Source organism: Halyomorpha halys, unplaced genomic scaffold (genome assembly GCF_000696795.3).
Source record: "Halyomorpha halys isolate HHAL.00 unplaced genomic scaffold, Hhal_1.1 Scaffold246.1, whole genome shotgun sequence".
NCBI lineage: Eukaryota > Metazoa > Arthropoda > Insecta > Hemiptera > Pentatomidae > Halyomorpha > Halyomorpha halys.
Genome location: NW_027115081.1, coordinates 373,260 through 393,315, shown reverse-complemented (window position 1 = coordinate 393,315; position 20,056 = coordinate 373,260).

Sequence of the window (20,056 nt, the reverse complement as noted above, 5' to 3'; positions counted from 1 at the left end):
TTTTCATCTCTTAATTTGTACTTTCTTTAATATTTCTTCTCTTAATTTATCTTTATCTTTCTGTTACTATAACCGTTTTCATTTATTGTTTATAATATTTAATTTTTCTTAATAAATTTTACGTTTCACTGTATACCCCTGTTATTTTCCACTTTGTTTTTTTTTTCTTTTCCTCTGTAACTATGTTAAGTGTTTGTATCTTTTTTAGCCCTGACGAAGCCCTGCACTGTGGGGCGAAACGTTGGTTGAATTAAAATAGTCATTACTATTTGAGTTTTATTTGACCGTACCCGGACCATATTCCATTCATTGATACGGTCATTCAGCAATCTTCCAAAGTTTGTTATTATTTTAATAAAGTATTGTACATTGTTCTAAGTGGATTATTCATTCATGTTTAGTAATAATAAATTGTAAAAGTCACTACGGGGTTCCATTAGCTAAATAATATTGTTAGAGTTGGGGGGGGGACAGCTGGGGTTAATAGTGGTGGGCGTCCGGTCCGGCAGGAAGTACACCCACATATAGATCATAAGTGGCCAATGGCGGCGGGGGGTGGGGTGCAAATTTCCGGTAGATCCGAGGCAGGGCGGAAGGAAATCTATTTAGGAGGGAGATAAAAGTGTAGAGACAGGGCATTAGTGAGGTTAGCACTGCGGGCCTTATCACAACAGATTAATGGCGCGGGGGGCGCATTAGGCTCTTCTTTAACTTACTCCACATGACCTCATCCCGGCTCTAGCGGGTTTTTCTCCGCCTTATCTTCACTTGTCCTCTACTGTCACGACAGTAACAAATGTTCGGACCTAGTAAGAGGAGAGGGTGAACGATAAGATCAAAGATGGCCGGTGACAGTCGAAGAACGACTCGTTTTTGAGATACTTGTTAATTTACACCTTAAGTCCAGGTTCTCTCTGGGATAGATTGATGATGTGCTAGTTCTTTGATCATTACTCTTTCTAAACAGTAGGGGTATTCATGATGTTATGTTGAATGTAAAATATTTTACCACGTTAAATGTTATATAAGTATAGGATTTATTTATTTAAGTGTTTCTACCACTAGGGCCATTTACATTGAGTTTACAAAGTTAGTAGATAACAATTGACATATTAACAAAGTTACAAATTTACAATTACATATTTACAAGTTGCAGTTAGATTTGAGGTAGTTAGTAAGTTGCTTTAATGAATTTTGCATCCACTTAATTGCTGGACAGTTAGACTATATGTGATCATAAATATTAATGATTTTTAGAAAGTTAAAAAGTTTTGTTATTGTTGTGGGATCTTCTCTTAACATCTCCTGTAAATTTAAAGAGAATCGATGTGGTTCGTGAGCAATACATTCAGTGAGAATATGCCTAACGGTGAGATCGTTTCCGCAGTAGCGACACGTCGGTGCATTTTCTTTTTTCGTGAGATGACCGTGGGTGAGTCGAGTATGGCCTATCCGAAGACGGGTTAATACTTCATCTTCTCTCCGTAGCAGATTCAAGTTTCTGGTTGGACGTTTCACTGTCTGTTGGACCATTCTTAACTTGTCTCTCATGGTGAACCATTCATCTTGCCACTCTTGCCATCCAATTTCTTTTATTCATGAAATAACATCTTTGATCTCACAATGGCCTGGAAGCCATAAAAACAAGACCCTACAACCCATGTTGCTCAAAGTTTTCAAATGCTGCTTCAACTCTATTATTAATGGATGTGTTGAAAATGGATCTTGTAGTAAAGATTTGAGGACAGATTGCGAGTAAAAACAGATGACCGAGTGGGGGCAGTTTAGAGGATATTGCAAACTCCGCGATTGATTCTGAGCAGTTCTGCATGGTTGTAGCGAGAATAAGAGGGTGTGATTATCTGAAAATTATGTACCGCCGAAGCGAGTACTTCAGCAGCCCAATTTAGTCTTGTTAAATGCACAAGAGCTCCTAGCGGATTTTCTGAGCAACTTGTTTTATAACCTTTCCTTCCAAAACTTCATGTTATTGTTTAATTCTAAGTTTCGATTAAACTAATTTATTACGACATGTCTAAAGTGAGTGAAAAGTAGAAGTTATGTAAAGTTGGCTTCTGACTGCCTTGTTGATCTTCTAACTTGTAAGGAAGAGAATTGACAACTGTCATTACATTATTACTATTGTCTTCCAGTTCTTTATTTGTTTTAAAAGCATCCAAAATAACACTAACACAATTAAAACACAAACTACGAGCAAGTAACCTAACACAACAATAAACAAAATGATGATGAGCTCAGCTGGTCTGTTGCGTGACGTCATTCTCCATTTAACAGACCTTGTAACAGACTCTCAGCCATGTTACATGTTATATCGTTTTAACATGAGAAAGTAAGGAAATATTTCTCCATTTAACATAAGTTTTTCCATTTAACACGCTTTAACATGTTAAACTAAACATCATGAATACCCCTAATATAACCATATTGCTTATACCTAAAAGTTGTGGCACTCAAACCAAAGATACTCTGATGTACCATACTGTAGTTTACGACCTTAGTGCCTTGTAGGAGTATAGTAGTTTTTATGATATTTTACTAAATAATTTTTAAAAATGTTGGTTTTTATTAGTTAGGACAAAAGTTGTGATTTATAAAAATTATATCTCAGAATCGCGCGTTTCATGACATGGTTATCATAGGGTGGGTTCGTCACTCCCACACCTATTTCTGTCAGTACCACCCATTGCCTAACGGGTCTCACAAATGCCTGTGTGTATTCTTAATTATATGCTTGAAAAAATCCCGGATAGGGCTGGGGACTTGAACTCGCAACCTTTGGGTTGGCAGACAGGCTACCAAGATACTTTAATGTACTATAAAGTAGTTTCTAACGTTTATCTTCGTAGGGGTAATTCTTTATATATGATATTTGCTTATCAATATGAATTTTGCATAAGAAATTGTTCCAACTTAAAATCAATTTATTTTAGCCAATATCATGAAAATTACTTCTCCTACAAAGAGAAATTTCATATTGTAATTTTATTTTTTTAATTTAATAAATAAGAAGCAAAATAACTTAAAAGAAGAAAAATTATTCCTTATTTATTTTCTTTTTTCAACAACAAGAGTTGTTTCACAGCAATGTAGAACAAAATGTAATAGACAATTAGCATCCAAACAACAAAGTTGCGAAACTTCGCCTCAATATACTTATCTTATTTACTGATATTCAATAAAAATATGTATCATCCTCCTATAACTAAATAACTAACTATAACAAAATACCTCGAAAGACTATTAAAATGGGGATAAACGGGAAGGCAGGCCTAAGACAAAGGGGAGTACAGGAACCCGATCTAACTTGGGTGGATCGTGCTCTGGATCATTTACAGGAGGGAGGATGAATGCTTCACAGTAGCCATCCACTTTGACGTAACTTCAGTATAATAGTCCGGAGTCGTAAATAATACGATACCCGAGAGTCGTAAATTTAGGATGCAATGAATATTCTATTAGTGGCTACGAATCAGCTATTGTTAGCCGAACGCCGGTCCACAATGTTCACCGAATCAGGAATGTTCTCGATCATCCATGGCTTTAGGCTATTGCTTCTCATTTAGCTTAATTACACCCATTCGTTTATATAAATGTATTAATATTCATTTATATAGGTTGCGCTGTACTATTAATTTCAAAGGAGCCGGGTTCGAATACGGCTACGAAAGATAATTTTTTTTTAACCTACTTTACATCAAGTTCCATTATGTTTTTATAATTTTTCGTAAATATAATATACTTTACTAGAATCAGTAATGATTTTTTCTTATTTCTCCGAAAGAGACGAATTTCTTGGTGTACAATAACTATGAAAAAAACTATACTTTCTGAGCTACAAACAAACATAAAAAACATTTTTTTTGACCCTGGTATCACGTGACAGTATTTTTTGATAATGAATATAACCCAGGTGTGACGTATATATTCTATATGTAGTAATATATATTATTTATTATATATTTCATATATAGAAAGTAAGGAAAACTAAAAACTCAGGCTCCACTCCCATAAATTTAACACCTTATTCACATTAATTATTATTAAAATGTCTATATTAAAGTATTGTAACGAGGTTATCTCCTTGGGGAGAGAAACGATAGATAACCGATCGATTTGAACGTTCCGTTCGTGAACGATGTTTTTCTTCGAATGAGTGTGAAAAAGATAAAAGACCGTGAATATTGCGTGGACTTGTGGTAAATATTTTAATTACGTTTGTAATAAAATAAAATTGTTTGTGGTTCGAATACGGCTGTGACAAATAATTATTATTTTTTAACCTATTTTACTTCGAGCCCCTTTATGTTTTTATAATTATTCATAAATATAATATACTTTAATAGAATCGGTAATGTTTTTTTCTTATTTCTCCGAATGAGACAAAGTGCTTGGTGTACAAAAACACATAATTTTCAAAAGCTTATTGTAGACAAATATATATTCCATATGTAGGAAAAATATATTATTTATTATATATTTCATATGTAGAAAGTAAGGAAAAGTAAAAACTCAAGCTCCACTCCCATAAATTTAATACTTTATTGACATTAATTATTATTAAAATGTCTATATTAATGTATTGTAACGAGGTTATCTCCTTGGGGATAGAATAAAATTCTTTTTGGATTTTTCTTGGCCCTGGTATCACGTTACAGTATTTTTTGATAATGAACATAACCCAGGTGTGACGTATCAGGAAGTTTTTTCGTTCTTTCAGGAATCGAATTGCTTGGTGTACAATAACCATGAAAAAAACTATACTTTCTGAGCTACAAACGAAAAAACACATAATTTTCAAAAGCTTATTGTGGACAAATAGATATTCCATATGTAGGAAATATATATGATTTATTATATATTTCATATGTAGAAAGTAAGGAAAAGTAAATACTCAAGCTCTACTCCCATAAATTTAATACCTTATTCACATTAATTATTATTAAAATGTCTATATTAAAGTATTGTAACGAGGTTATCTCCTTGGGGAGAGAAACAATAGATAACCGATCAATTTGATCGGTCCGTTCGTGAACGATGTTTTTCTTCGGATGAGTGTGAAAGATATAAATGACTGTGAATATTGCGTTGACTTGTGGTAAATATTTTAATTACTTTTGTAATAAAATAAAATTGTTTTCGGTTTTTTCTTGGCCCAGGTATCACGTGACAGTATTTTTTGAAAATGAACATAACCTGCTGGTGTACCGCAGGGTAGCATCCTCGGTCCTATCCTTTATACAGTTTTTGCAGCTGACATTCCAACCCATCCTAACACAATCCTCACCACGTATGCCGATGACACATGTCTATTGTCAGTGAACAATGATCCTTACATTGTATCCCAAACCCTGCAATCCCACATCACCACCCTTGAAGAATGGTGCCAAAACTGGAGAATTAAAATAAATTCCAATAAATCCCACGAAATCACATTTACCCTTCGACGTAAACCCATGACCTCTTCCCCTACAATATCCTTTAATAATACCCCACTTATTCCTGTCGAACACATCCGTTACTTAAAACTACATCTCGACAAACGACTGACATTGAATCCTCATACAAGACTAAAAAGACAAGAAACTGCTTGTAGATTCCGACTATTGCAACATTTACTAGACAAACTGTCTAAATTGCCAATCCATTACAAAAGACTGATCTCCATGACTATTATAAGGCCTATCTGGACATACGGAATTGAGCTTTGGGGCTCCACTAAACCAACTTACAGTCCAAAATCCTTCGTGAAATCCTTAATGCTCCTTACTTTGTCACAAATCAAGTCATCCATCAGGACCTCAATGTTCCATATGTTGCCGATTTGGCTAGAACCAGATACCGTTCCTTCCATAATAAACTTCTCAACCACCCAAATCCACTTGTTTCTAACCTGGCTTCTCCTTCATTACCTAATAATCCTCCTAGGCGTCTGAAAAGAAGTTGGCCTCGAGATCTTCTCCTCCAGAAATGTTATTGGAGTTCTATCAGTGGGTAGATTCTCTACATGTTTTTATCATGTCACTATGTCACCTACAGCAAATTTACTTGTTGTATATATGTGTATACTGTTGTAAATATCAATAAATAAATTATTAAGAAAAAAAATAATTTTATTACAATGCTTTATTAAGAAATATCCTAATTTAACATTGTCTTTATGGGCTTAACGAAGTATATGTTGTTTACTGCTCACTCAGTACATTGGGTTTGGGTTCGATTCCCATGGGGTCTTTGCAAACTAGTACGACGTTTATACAGTTTTCGACGTGTGACCTTGATTTTATTGTACAGATTTATTATTACAATAAATATAATAAATAATTAATAAAGCCCATAATAAATATTGAAGTTTTCTTATTAATGGGCTTGCTCTGGTTAAGTTGGGACGAGGCATTAAATCGATGTGTCCCATTTGGGCCTTGATAGCCCGGGGGATAGGTGCTTAGCCCTAGCAATTCGTTAGGATATCGATCCCCCTTCCGCTCCCTTCCCACTTATATATCCCTTATTGATCCCTTTCCCTTTAATTTCGTCTTCAATTAATGACCTCAAAAATATCCCCTCCCATTACTTAGGAAAACCTGGTTCATCTTCCATTTAATATTTCCACCTTCTCTAACACGGTAGAGATATTTGTTTAAAAAAAAGCTACAAAAACAGTTTGCAATAACAGCAGTTTCATTGTGAAATGAAATAAAAACAAATTTTATTTATCAATGGCCTCCGGGGAGTGGGCTGGCACTGAGGAAAGAGCTCTGCTAATAACTCCAAGAACCTTTGTACGAATCCGGTTGTGGCAGTTAATTATTTATTCTGTTACGGTAGGGAGTAGAAGGAACGAAATAAAAATTATTGAAAAAAATAGGTGACCCTATCTCCATTTCAATGTTAATGTTTTTTTAGTAACATAGTAACTCATGCTAATATTTCTATGGAGTCTTTTGGTTTGTTTGATACTTGAGTGCTTGCTATTGCAAATAGAGTCATTGGAGGATTACGTCAAAAATCGATTCGTAAAGTTCCACTCACTGTTACCTACAGTTAAAGGAGCAGTGACCTACAACTTGGGAAACCCAACAGAAGCCCGAAGACTGAAGCCCAGGCGACTGCAGGACATCCTGTTATCAATTCTATTATTGACTTAACTACTATTATATTTATTTTTTCTTCCTCTTTTTTTCAAATTAATTTTTTTTTTTCGCCATTTAAGGGGGATGGGCAGCTGTTTATTTTATTAAATCTCCGAATGTTATTAACTTTACTTTTCTCTCTTATAAAGAATTATATTTTGTCTATTTATTATATCATAGTTTTTTAAAATTATAAGGTTGTATATAGTTAGGGGTTGTGTTTTGTATGAGACTATACCTCCCCCCCCATAATAAACTGTTAAACAAAATTCTATTATTCTCCTTTTTTCAAATTAATTTTTTGTTTGGTTTTTTTCTCCATTTTGAGGTCCATTTTTTATTTTATTAAATCTTCGAATGTTGTTATTTTTGTTATCAACTTTACTTTTCTCTCTTATAAAGAATTATATTTTTATCTATATATTTTATCATATTTTAAAAAAATTATAACGTTGTATATAGTTAGGGATTTCTTTTGTACGAAACTATACCTCCCCCTTATAGTCAACTGTTAAACAAAAAAATATGTTACTGTTATATCAACCATGTATGTCCAACTAGGCCGATCTGGTATAAACGCTAAATGGTATAGCCTCTACCTTCTACGCCACAACTCCTGATGAAGACCTGAAACTCAGGTCGAAATGTCGGCATAAAATAAATAAATATGGTTTTGTTTATTTATGTTGTTCTTTACTGACCGCACCCCCCGACAAACTTCTCCAATCATTTATAATAATATATTTTGAAAAATGACTATAAGGTAGTAGGAGAGTATCGATAAAGTAATTTGTTTATCAGTGGACTGCTGGCCATTGTGTTTTAATGTCAGACCAATATAGTAGAAGGAGAAGGGGGGAGGGCGAGGTGGTATTTATGGTTGACATTCAGCAACCCACATCGATCTCGTTCAAGTTAGAATTTAATTTAGGAAACGTAGATGCAAGATTTATATTTACAAAACAATTGAAATAACGAATTTATGAATTAGGTACGTGTGTAATTATAATTTAAATTAGAAAATCAATAATAGACTTCATGTAATTCAATGGAACATGGTCCGGGTGGCGGTCAATAAACCTTCAAGATAGTAGAATTTTATTTTATTCATTAAAAAAATAATAAACATACGAACCAATATGGTCCGAAAAAAAAAAAAAAAATTACGAGCCGAAAGACATAAAGGCATTTTTAAGGAACAGAATCCGAAAAAGTTGGGATTCAATGTGGGCTGCCGTACCACTCACCAATAAATTTAGAAATGTAAAAATAAATACACAAAAGTGGACAAGTGCCATAAGGGGAAACAGAAGAGAAGAAGTGGTTGTTGCAAGAGTAAGAATAGGACATTCCAAATTAACTCACCTTCACTTAATCACAAAAGAGGACCAGCCTATATGCCAAACCTGTCATTCCCCATTATCAATAAAGCATATAATTGAAGAATGCTCATCATTTCGTCAAGCCTTCGAAAATAATAAAATTCCACGAACAAGAGAATTGGCCCTTAAAGACTCAGCAGAATCCATAGACAAAATAATAAAATTTCTAAAAGAAACTCAACTTTATACTAAAATATAATCCACTAATACCGACCAGTGTAAAAAGGGAAATAGTCTACATTCATCTATCAAATGTCAAAGACAAGAAGATAAATGAAGTAAAAAGGATGTAATAACCTAGATGTTGATCGCCCTGAATAAAAATCTAACCTAATCTAATGGTCCGACCAGATTACTACATCTATCGGTCGGTGCCAAAATAAGACATAATAATGAAAGACATAAGTGAAATGTAATTCATAAGAAATATATGGAGAATGGGGAATAAAGAAAGTAAGAAAAACGAGAGTGAGATCATATGAAGAGAAACGAGGCAACACTGTTTTGAATTGCAGGAAATGCCGCTAGAATGCAGGTCGGCAAAAGGCGTTAGATAAACAAAAATCTAAAGGTCAAAAGATCGTAGAGATAAAATGATTAATGTTTTTTTTATTGTTTTGAAAAATCCACCATTTTCCAAGTTCCTCCGAACTATACTTGGCAGACTCATCAATTTTGACTAGTTTTCATTAAATTAATCAGGAATTGGGGTGAAATAACTGCCTTCTTTTTCTCTTCGGCTCTGGTACTACAGAGACCATTTTGCAAGACTAGGTTTTTTGGACTCAGAGGACTTAAAAAAAATGAGATTCCGTTGAAAACTAGAATTCGAAACTTTTCATGAATGCAATACTTTCCCTTATATTAAAAGAGCCAAAGAGGAGAAAAAAGGGAGTTATTTCACCCCAATTTTTGATTACTTTAATGAAAACTATGTATAATTAATAGTCGAAATTGATGAGTCTGCCAAGTATAGGTAGGGGGAATAAAAAATGGCGGCTGTTTCAAAGCGATAAAAAAAAACTAATTTTTCATTCGGAGCTCTATATCTTAAAGTTGGAACTATAAAAGAAAATCTAAGAGTACGTCATTTAAAGAAGAGTAAATTTGCTAAAATGTGAGCTCTAAAAGAGTTATTTATACGTTTAATAGTTCTCGAGATATAGCTTTTTAAAAAGCAACATTTCATAAAATTGTTGTATAGGACGTACTAAAAGATCAGTAGTTAGTGAATTTATTTTGAAAAATCTATATCTCAAAAACCACTTGACGTACAGATGTCTATTAGCACTCAAATTAAAGCTAGTTTACGATGAAAACTACTACCTCTACGAAGATAAGTGTCATAAACTACTTTATAGTAAGTTAAATTTCATTTATTTTGAGTGTTGTCAGACATATGTGGGTCTTATGGATCTAGAGACATATTTTTTCAAAATCCATCATTTTATACGAACAACTAGAAATTAACATTTTGTGAGTTATTTTGTCAAATATCAAACTACTACTTCTACAAAGATAAACATAATTAATTATTTTGCAATAAATTTAACTAGTTTTAATTTTAGTGCTAGCAGACATCAATAAGTCCAATGGTTTCTGAAATAAAGTTTTTGATTTTATTTTATTCAAATTTATTGTCCGCACTACTATAAATCAATTTATTTTAGCAAATAACATGAAAAAAAATTATTCCTATGATGGTAAAAGTCATAAACGTCTGTATAGTCCATTAAACTAGCTTTAATTTGAGTGCTAATAGACATCTGTACGTCACATAGTTCCTAAGATATAGATTTCTCAAAATAAATTAACTAACTACTAATCTTTCAGTAGATTTTTAAAAAGCTGTATCTCGAGAACTATTGGACGTAAATAGCTCTTTTAGGGCTAATATTTCAGCAAATTTTCTCTTCTTTAAATAATGTTCTCTTAGATTTTCTAGTGTTGTTGGTAGTTTTTTAGTTTATAGAGCTCCGAATGAAAAATCAATGTTTTTTCAAGGTTTTGAAACAGCCGCCATTTTTTGATCCCCCTACCCCTATACCTTGCAGACTCATCAGTTTTGACTAGTAGTAATCAAAAATTGGGGTGAGATAACTACCTTTTTTTCTTCCCGGCTCTTGTACTATTAAGGTATACTCCATGTATAGGTAAGCGGGCAGCAATGATTGTTGCCGATGAATATAATGAGATACAGTTGTTGGAAGTTGACTTTAAGCCGATCGGTACTCGATAACCCGGAGAGAGGATGAAAACAGTTTGTAGATGGATATACATGGACAGGGAGGTAGAAGGTATTAATTCAGACCTGGATACATTGATACACGACCAGGGCTACATATCATTTCCCCCGACAGGGCGCGCTGTAGCAATATTTCCCTCCCTCCCCCCCCCCTCCCGCTCACTCATTCACTTTCCGTCATTAAATCGCCTCCCAACTGTTTATTCCTCTTTGTTCATCAAACCTTTTAACTCTCTCTCACTCTTCGTCGTCTTTCGTTATGATTTTTTTCCCCTGTTAATGTCAAGGGATTTAGTCAAAGCCAGACTTAAATATTCTGAAACAAAAATAAAAATATATACTTTTATTTTTAATCCTCAAATATTGGTGTCGAAATTGGAGGATAAAAATAAATCCCAACAAATCACATTTACTCTTTGTCGTAAACCTGCCGACTGCCCTACAGTATACTTTAATAATGTGGCTCTTATCAAAACTGCACACAGATTCCCACTATTACAACACTTACTAGACAAACGGTCTAAACTTCCAACTCATTACAAAAGTCTGATCTACATGACAATAATAAGGCCTATCTGGACATACGGAGTTGAGCTTTGGGGCTCTACTAAACCTTCGAATTCCTCTCGTATCCAATCTTTACAATCCAGAATCCTTCGTAAAATCCTCAATGCTCCTTATTTTGTTACTAAGAAAACCGTCCATAAAGACCTAAATGTTCCTTATGTAACCGATGTAGCCCGAACCAGATATCATTTCTTCCATTATAATTAGAATAGTTACTTATCTGCTATTGATCATCATTTGTACTATCGTAACGATTATTAAACAAACAAATTATTGCCTAGCTATAATATTTCAAATCCCAGGGAAATGAGTCCCACTGGTGCGGATCAGTACACCATACCAAAGCTATGACTAAAACAACTAGGCCTTGCCAAAGCCAACAACCAACGGGCGTTGATGACCAGGCTGTTAAACGCCCTTTCAAAACTAACATACAACATTCTGTCATCTTTGCGTCGCCTAACTACTACAAAACAGTCCTTTCGTACAAAAAAAAATTGAATCTTATTATAATTGAAAAAATTAGAATAAACCGAATATCATGTGAATAAGCACCGAAGTCAATTTAAATTTTAATGTGATTTGATGCTCCTTACTTTGTCACAAATCAAGTCATCCATCAGGACCTCAATGTTCCATATGTTGCCGATTTGGTCAGAACCAGATACCATTCCTTCCATGATAAACTTCTCAATCACCCAAATCCACTCGTTTCTAACCTGGCTTCTCCTTCATTACCTAATAATCCTCCTAGGCGTCTGAAAAGAAGATGGCCTCGAGATCTTTGCCTCTAGAAATGTTATTGGAGTTCTATCAGTGGGTAGATTCTCCACATGTTTGTATCATGTCACTATGTCACCTATAGCAAATTTACTTGTATATATTTGTATACAGTTGTAAATAGCAATAGATAAATTATTAAATAAATAATGAGATTTGTCTTGGCTTTTATACTAACATTATTTCATTAATTAAACATTTCTATTTATTGAAGGAATGCTTATTGACTGATTTTCCTCTCAGAGACCTCATTAATTCCATCACCCTTTCCCTAATGCCCTCCCCCTAAAAACAAGAAAAACGTCGGAATAATGAAATTTAGGGGCTAATTAGCTTTGAAGGTGCACTCCCTCTCTCAGGTTAATTAAGTGACTAACTGAGGCTTGGGGGGGGGGGGGGAGGAAGCTTAGGAGGGAAAACTTTGAAGAGGGTCGAGGGGTTTTGGTTTTGCCAATAGTTTTTCCCAGAAGGTCCTCAAGGACTTTGTGACTAGAGCACTAAGAGGATAAGGACTCCTTTAATTGTAAGCCCTCGGTGGTCAACCGTAGAGCTTGGTGCTAAGTCCCCCATAGTGAACTTTAAGAATAATTAACCAAAAGTAACCATGGGTTCTAAAGATATTTAATAATGTCTTTTGAAGTTGATTCGGCTTCTGGAACAGAAATATAGTACAAATTTAATTTATTGCATAATTTTATGCAATATCGTTAAAATTATCTCATATTTTTATTTTTTTATGAAAGTCGATGTACTATTTATGAAAAAATGTTTAAAATTTCTCGATGACGTTTCTTTCCTAAATTATAATTAGTATCTTAGTTATTCTTGTGTAACATGAATAGTTTTTACAATTCTTAATAATTTGCAGTGCTTTTTGCTCTTTTGCGCATTTTTTAAAAAATAAATATCGAGATTCACTCTCTCTCGGGACTCATCTTCAGTGCTCTAAGTACAGACCCCAGGGCGACAGCCCCTCCCCCGGACGATCTTGAACATCACGAACTGGATGGATACTCGAGTCGGACTTGTTAATTGTGACGCCTTATTCCGGATCATCTCCAGTCACGCCCCAATTAAGGGCTCTCTCTCTCTCTTGTCCTGGTCTACATTGTGCTAATTGCCGCCCTTCGGCAAACACATTATCTCTCTTTGGAGCTTCCGAGTCGAAAATTACTCGGAGGAGGGAGTGGAGAATTAATTTCATGGCGGGACCATCTCAGATATTCCTTTCAGAGGAAGCTCACAGGATACAAGTCAAAGGGTTTGGCGATGAGGAGGTCTTTGAACACTATGAAATAGTTTCCTATGAAATAGTAATCTAAAAAGAACATCAAGGGAGTCTCTTGTTATTATTTACGTCTATTTCCAGCCCTAGGCCTTCAAAACGACAAGTTTCAGTTGGCAATGTCATTTCTGATGAACCTGAAATTTTCATCTGAAAGACACACTAAAAAATTATTTTGAATTTTTTTTTTTTACTTTCATTTAGGTATAAATGAAACATATAGTAAAAAAATAAAAACATTGCCACTACAACCAAAGAAGGGTCAGGAGTTCAGACCAACGGATGTGCAAGGAGGTGATTTGGTCATAATCAATTTCGACCACCAGATTTTTACCCAATTAAGCGTATACAATTTATGAGGCTTGGCGTACCCTAGGTATGCTCTATAACCCACAGGGTTGACTCACGCCGACAGTGAAACAGAAAACAATTATCTGCCCAGCCAGATCTCGGGTCCTTGGAATTAGTAGCATTGTATTATATTAATTTCAATTTATTATATCATTTTTTAAATTGTTTAGGTGAAAAAAAAATAGAACATAAACTATTGTATATTTTCCTTGTACTATGTTTCGGGACAATTATCCCATACTCATGCACCTTTGCGATCCTACAGTTTAATTATTCTTATGTAAAATTTTAACCTGTATGTTATATGTGTGTATATTTTTTTTAAATAATTTATTTATTGATATTTACAACTGTATACACATATATACAACAAGTAAATTTGCTGTAGGTGACATAGTGACATGATAAAAACATGTGGAGAATCTACCCACTGATAGAACTCCAATAACATTTCTAGAGGAGAAGATCTCGAGACCATCTTCTTTTCAGACGCCTAGGAGGATTATTGGGTTCTGGTTCTGGCCAAATCGGCAACATATGGAACATTGAGGTCCTGATGGATGACTTGATTTGTGACAAAGTAAGGAGCATTAAGGATTTTACGAAGGATTTTGGACTGTAACGATTGGATTCTGGAGGAATTTGATGGTTTAGTGGAGCCCCAAAGCTCAACTCCGTATGTCCAGATAGGCCTTATAATAGTCATGTAGATCAGTCTTTTGTAATGGATTGGTAATTTAGACCATTTGTCTAGTAAATGTTGCAATAGTCGGAATCTACGAGCAGTTTCTTGTCTTTTTAGTCTTGTATGAGGATTCCATGTCAGTCGTTTGTCGAGATGTAGTCCTAAGGATTAAAGGATATTGTAGGGGAATAGGTCATGGTTTACGTCGAAGAATTTTTTATATTAAAATCATATCTTTACAGTTTAAAATTGTTTTATAACTACATTATTTAAATTATTGTCTTTAATTATTGGTGCATTCATCTGTCCCTGTAGCACAAAGCAATGCTCTGTATTAGACATTACCTCTTCGGATCATATCCACATGTCTAATATGTTGTTTCATTACCTCTATATTGATATGTCCAATTTTAATCCATTGTGCTATTTAAGTTTAAAATTTTGTTTTTTTATAATTGGACAATTTTATTATCACATATTTTCCCTGATTTTTTATATGGCCAATCTATTTATAATATCGTCATGATTTTTCACATTTCTTAAGATTTTCTCTAAACAGGTTTAGATTTTATAAATTTAGCGCACTTGCTCAGCTTCCACTGGCTCATTACCAGTGATTCGGCGAGAGGGATGCGCTGGGATCTCTTGAGCTCTACTCTACCCCTCACACGTGGGGGATAGAGTGGGCTCAGGGATCCTCAGGTCGATTGTGTAAATAGTGTATATATTATTTTATCATTATGTTATTTTATTTATTTATTTTTCATACAGATAGTTTGATTATATTCATCTTGTTTATTCTTTTGTTTGTATATATTTTCAGAGAGTTGTTCTTTTTTTTTTAATTTTTAATTTATTTTAGTATGTATGAGATCATTCATCACTATTACTATTGCCCAAAACTGTGTGGCAGATTGTAATATCTATCAATAAATAAGTCTATCTATCAAGAAAAAAAAAAATTTTATAAAAAAAAAATACAATATGTATTTTTCTTGATTTTTGATTAGTAATGACATGAATTACTTCTATGGACTCTATTTCTTTAAGCATGTCTTTGCCGAAAAAAAATAATTTGGAAAGTATTGCCTCATTGATAAATATAGAAATATTTTTGTTTAGTAGCTCCAAACTTCATTGGTCATCAACGACATTTATATTTTATTTATTTTTTAATTTGATTATTTATTATTCCATTTATTTATTTTATTATTATTGTTTTTTTTTCTTCCGTTAAATGCTATGTTTTTGCCAGTAAATGTTGTGATTTTAGAAACTGAAACACTAATTCTATTGTTATATCTGGGTTTAGTCCTAAAATATTGAGGTGTGGTGTGAAATATGGGATTGTTGGAAAATATGGCTTATTGTCAGATTATTTTGAAATAAGATAGGAGTGGATGAGCCTCGTGTGACCTATTCTCAGCCTAGTCAGTACAACTTCCTCTCTACGGCATTTGTGACTTGATGTACCCCAGGGCTTGACATCCTTTTTAATAATTTTTAATTTACTCATTGGGCTTTCATTACACAAAGATTGCCATTATCGGTTCTTAAATTTGTGAAGAATGATTTCAACTCGTCAAAGTTGTGTAATCCACCAGATTTTTAGATTATTAAAAACAGATTTCATGGTTTTCGCTATAGAATCATTTTTTAATTATTAATAGAATGGAGGGAAGAGGAACTAAGGTAATAAAATAGATAAAAATTGATATTAATAAATGTTTAGTGTGAAAATAGGCAATCTGTTCCTATGGTGAAGATCCTCATAGCTGATAGTTGATAGATAGCAGTCGAGCACGCCATGTCCTATCTTTAGTTAAGGCTTCAACCTTTTCTACCATGGAAGAACCTTTTTTATTATATTGCTATATTGTTATGAGATCCTTTTTTGATTTATCTTTTAATTAATATTTCTTTTGATTATATGTTATTATAGAGAAACAACATGTAAATCGTTAATATAGATAGATAGTTTATTCCCTAATATATAGATCTTTTAGCCCATTTGGAGCTAGTGGTTGTTGTTAGTATTAAATGACAATGAATGCATAAATATAAATACTTATAGAAAAATCTTAATATAATTTAATAATACAACGAATTAATTTTTTTTCTTAATTATTTCTAAAACCTAAAACAATATACAAAAGTGTATATCTTAATATGAATTAATAATTTAATAACATATCATATTAAATTTGTGTTCCTAATAAATATTTAAATAGTTATTACCAATACTACAGAAATAATCAGATAGTTATTCCTATATAGATAGATAAGAAATTAACAAACAAAATATTTATTTATATTATAAATTATAAGTCTTGAGACTGGTAATTTTTTTAAAATAAATAATTCAAATTTTATCCATTATAGTCTCAAAACCTTGTATTTCTCTTACAAGTCCGAGGTTTTGGCCAATCCGGCCTCCCCAATTCCCTCGTTGTGATAAAAGTTTTAGGAAATGGTGTCTGATGAAAAATGATTTTGATTTAGTTTTAAGTGAATATTTGACTAATTAGAAATTGGTGTTTTTGACCTGGGCAGAATAGCCTGGAGTTTTTATGGAGTTAGAGTTTTTAAATTATATAGTTTCAAAGTTGTATTAAGTAGATTGTCCCTGAAGATGGCCGGATTGGCCGAAACGTCGGACTTGTAAGAGAAATAAAAGGTATTGAGACTATAATGGATAACATTTGAATTATTTATTTAAAAAAAAAAATATGTTTCGAAAATTAATGAAATAATGTAACTTGTTATGAGTTAATATTCGTATTTATACACGAAATTGTTTCTCAAATTAATTTAGCTTAATCTCATCACTCAGCTCTAACCAGTTTTAAATTCTTCTTTATTTTCCTTTTTTTATATTAAACTAAAATATTTTAAAATTAGGACCAAAGGTAAACGATACAAGAGGGAAAGGATATCTTTGATGTTCAGCAATTTATTTGTTAGAGCGAGGCTTTCGTTGACTTAGCTCGCATCAAAGGCGATTTCGAAAATAAAATGTGTTTAGCTTATTTCCAATTTTTATTTATTTATTTTTTTATCTATATCTTTAACATTTTAATCATTTTATGAGTTTGATCTTGATTTATAGACTTTTAGTATCGTTTAACTTCGATGAGTATTTATCAGATATTAATAATCATAAGTAATATCAGTTAACAATATACTTTAAGAGTTTATTTAAAGCGTAATATTGATCTTTAAATAAACTATATAAATCTTAGCAGAAATAATCATAAGTAATATCAGTTAATTAAATAAAATGGTAAACCTAAATCCTACAGTATATCCTGTAATAATATTTAATCTATCCTTGTCGAACCGATTCGCTATAGTTCTACGTCTGGACAAACGACTAACCTGGAATCCTCACACAAGACTGAAAAGACAGGGATCTGCACGTCGATTTCGACTATTACAGCACTTACTAAACAAACGATCAAAACTTCCAATCCATTACAAAAATCTGACCTACATTACTATAATAAGGCCAATCTGGACATATGGAGTTGAGCTTTGGATTTCCACTAAACCTTTGAATTCGTATCCAATCCTTTCAACCCAAAATGCTTCGTAAAATCCTCGATGCTGCTTATTTTGTCACAAATAAATCCATCCATAAAGACCATAATGTAACTTTTGTAACTGATCTAGCCCGGACTAGATATCAATCCTTCCATTATAAACTCCCTGGCCACCAAAACGCACTAGTTTCTAATCTATTTTCTTCTTCTATTCCTGACAATCCTCCGAGGTGCCTGAAAAGAAGATAGCCTCGAGACCTTCTAATGTAAAAATATTATTAGAGTGCTACCAATTGGTAGTGTTCATTAAAAACGACAGTTGCAGGCCTACCTTCTACGCCATAACCCCTGAAATTCAGGTCGAAACGTCGCCATAAAATAAATAAATATTTTTTTTTATTCATGTTGTTCTTTGCTGACCGCACCCCCTGACAAACTTCTCCAATCAAAAACCTATTTATTAGTGCCAACGTTTCGGCCAGAATTCCTAGCCTTCATCAGGGCTAAGAACAAAAAACAAGATAACAACGAATGAATAAAAGGATAGATTAGAAAATAACTAACATTATATATACATAAATAGTGTTGAAAGACATGTATAATTGATATGTATAAGTATTATAAAAAGATAAAGGCTGTATGAGAAGAGTTTCTTCTTACTTAATTTTAATGTTACTTATTCTCTTATAGCCTTTTTTGTAATACATAGACTATAGATTTTCTTTCATCACTATTTATGTACTTATATTGTGGTTATTTTCTAATCATTGTGTAATTCCTTTTATTCATTATGGCTGTTATCTTGTTTCTTTCTTAGCCTTGAAGAAGGCCTACAATTTTGGCCGAAACGTTGTTACTAATAAACAAGTGTTTACTTACCTGTGTTCTTCACTCAGAGCATCCCCAACCATCTCCTCATATATACAAATCTTAGTTTTGCCGGAGATTGGTCCAACCTTAAGATCTTATTAGAGAATAATTTCATTTAATAAATCCATCCGACCAGATTCGGCGGTAGGGCTGTAAGTTTCTTCTTGAAGAAGAAGAAATATCAGAAGGCTGGTGAATTATGGAGACCCTGACGGACCAATGGGGTTAGGAAGGGGGCTAGGGCGGATCTGATTGGTTATCGGCCACCTGATTCATGGCAGCCCCCAGCCAATTATCGGGCGCGATAAAGCCGGGCCCTGTCAACCGGGCCTTATCCCACAGTTGGTAGCCCTTATCCACCTCCCTCTTGTCCATTAATTAGTAGTGGCACACCTGTGCCCGCCCGCCACTGCCTCTATGATTGATCGCTCTGCGGTCTGTAGCGCCCTCTCTTGTTGTCCCCTTGTACTGCTGGAATACAACCTGACTCGCGGAAAAACATTTGGATGCTGTACTATTTTGGTGCGCTGCGTACAACGCAGTAGTGTATGTTCCTGTCGTGTTCTCTTTTCTGTAATACCTGTCAGATTTCTCGTGGCTCCTCCAAAATAACCCGGAACATGGAATCTACGGTTGAGCTCCATGCTATTGCCAAGGATATGACAAACCAAAATTCTGTGAAAATTGCTCCTTTGTTTCTTACTGAAGCTATTTATTGTATTTTTGTTTCGAAATAATCCGACATATACTCTTTCTCGATCAATGGGGTCTCCTACGGTACTTAGTTACCAATTTTTGCCATTTCTTGAAGCAATAAAACGGTCTTTCAGAAGTTTATTCTGCTGCTTGTGTTCTTAATCACGATGTGTACTTATAGAGGTTGTGACAATTTCGATGATGTGAGAAAACAATAGTCCCTTAAATAAATCTGACCAGTGGTTCCCTTACTCCTGTGTAATCCATAATAACCCAATTAATTTTCTATGTGTAATTGACGATACAGAAGATATCATGATGGGGTAGGAATTTGCCGTTGTGAGGAATTAGGAAGTCGTATGTTTGAATGAATTAATTAATTAACGTACGAGGTGTGGACATTAATGCGTTTGATCGAAGGAAGGAGATGTAAAACTGTGAAGTGGAAGATTCTCTCTCTCTCTCTCTCTCTCTCTCTCTCTCTCTCTCTCTCTCTCTCTCT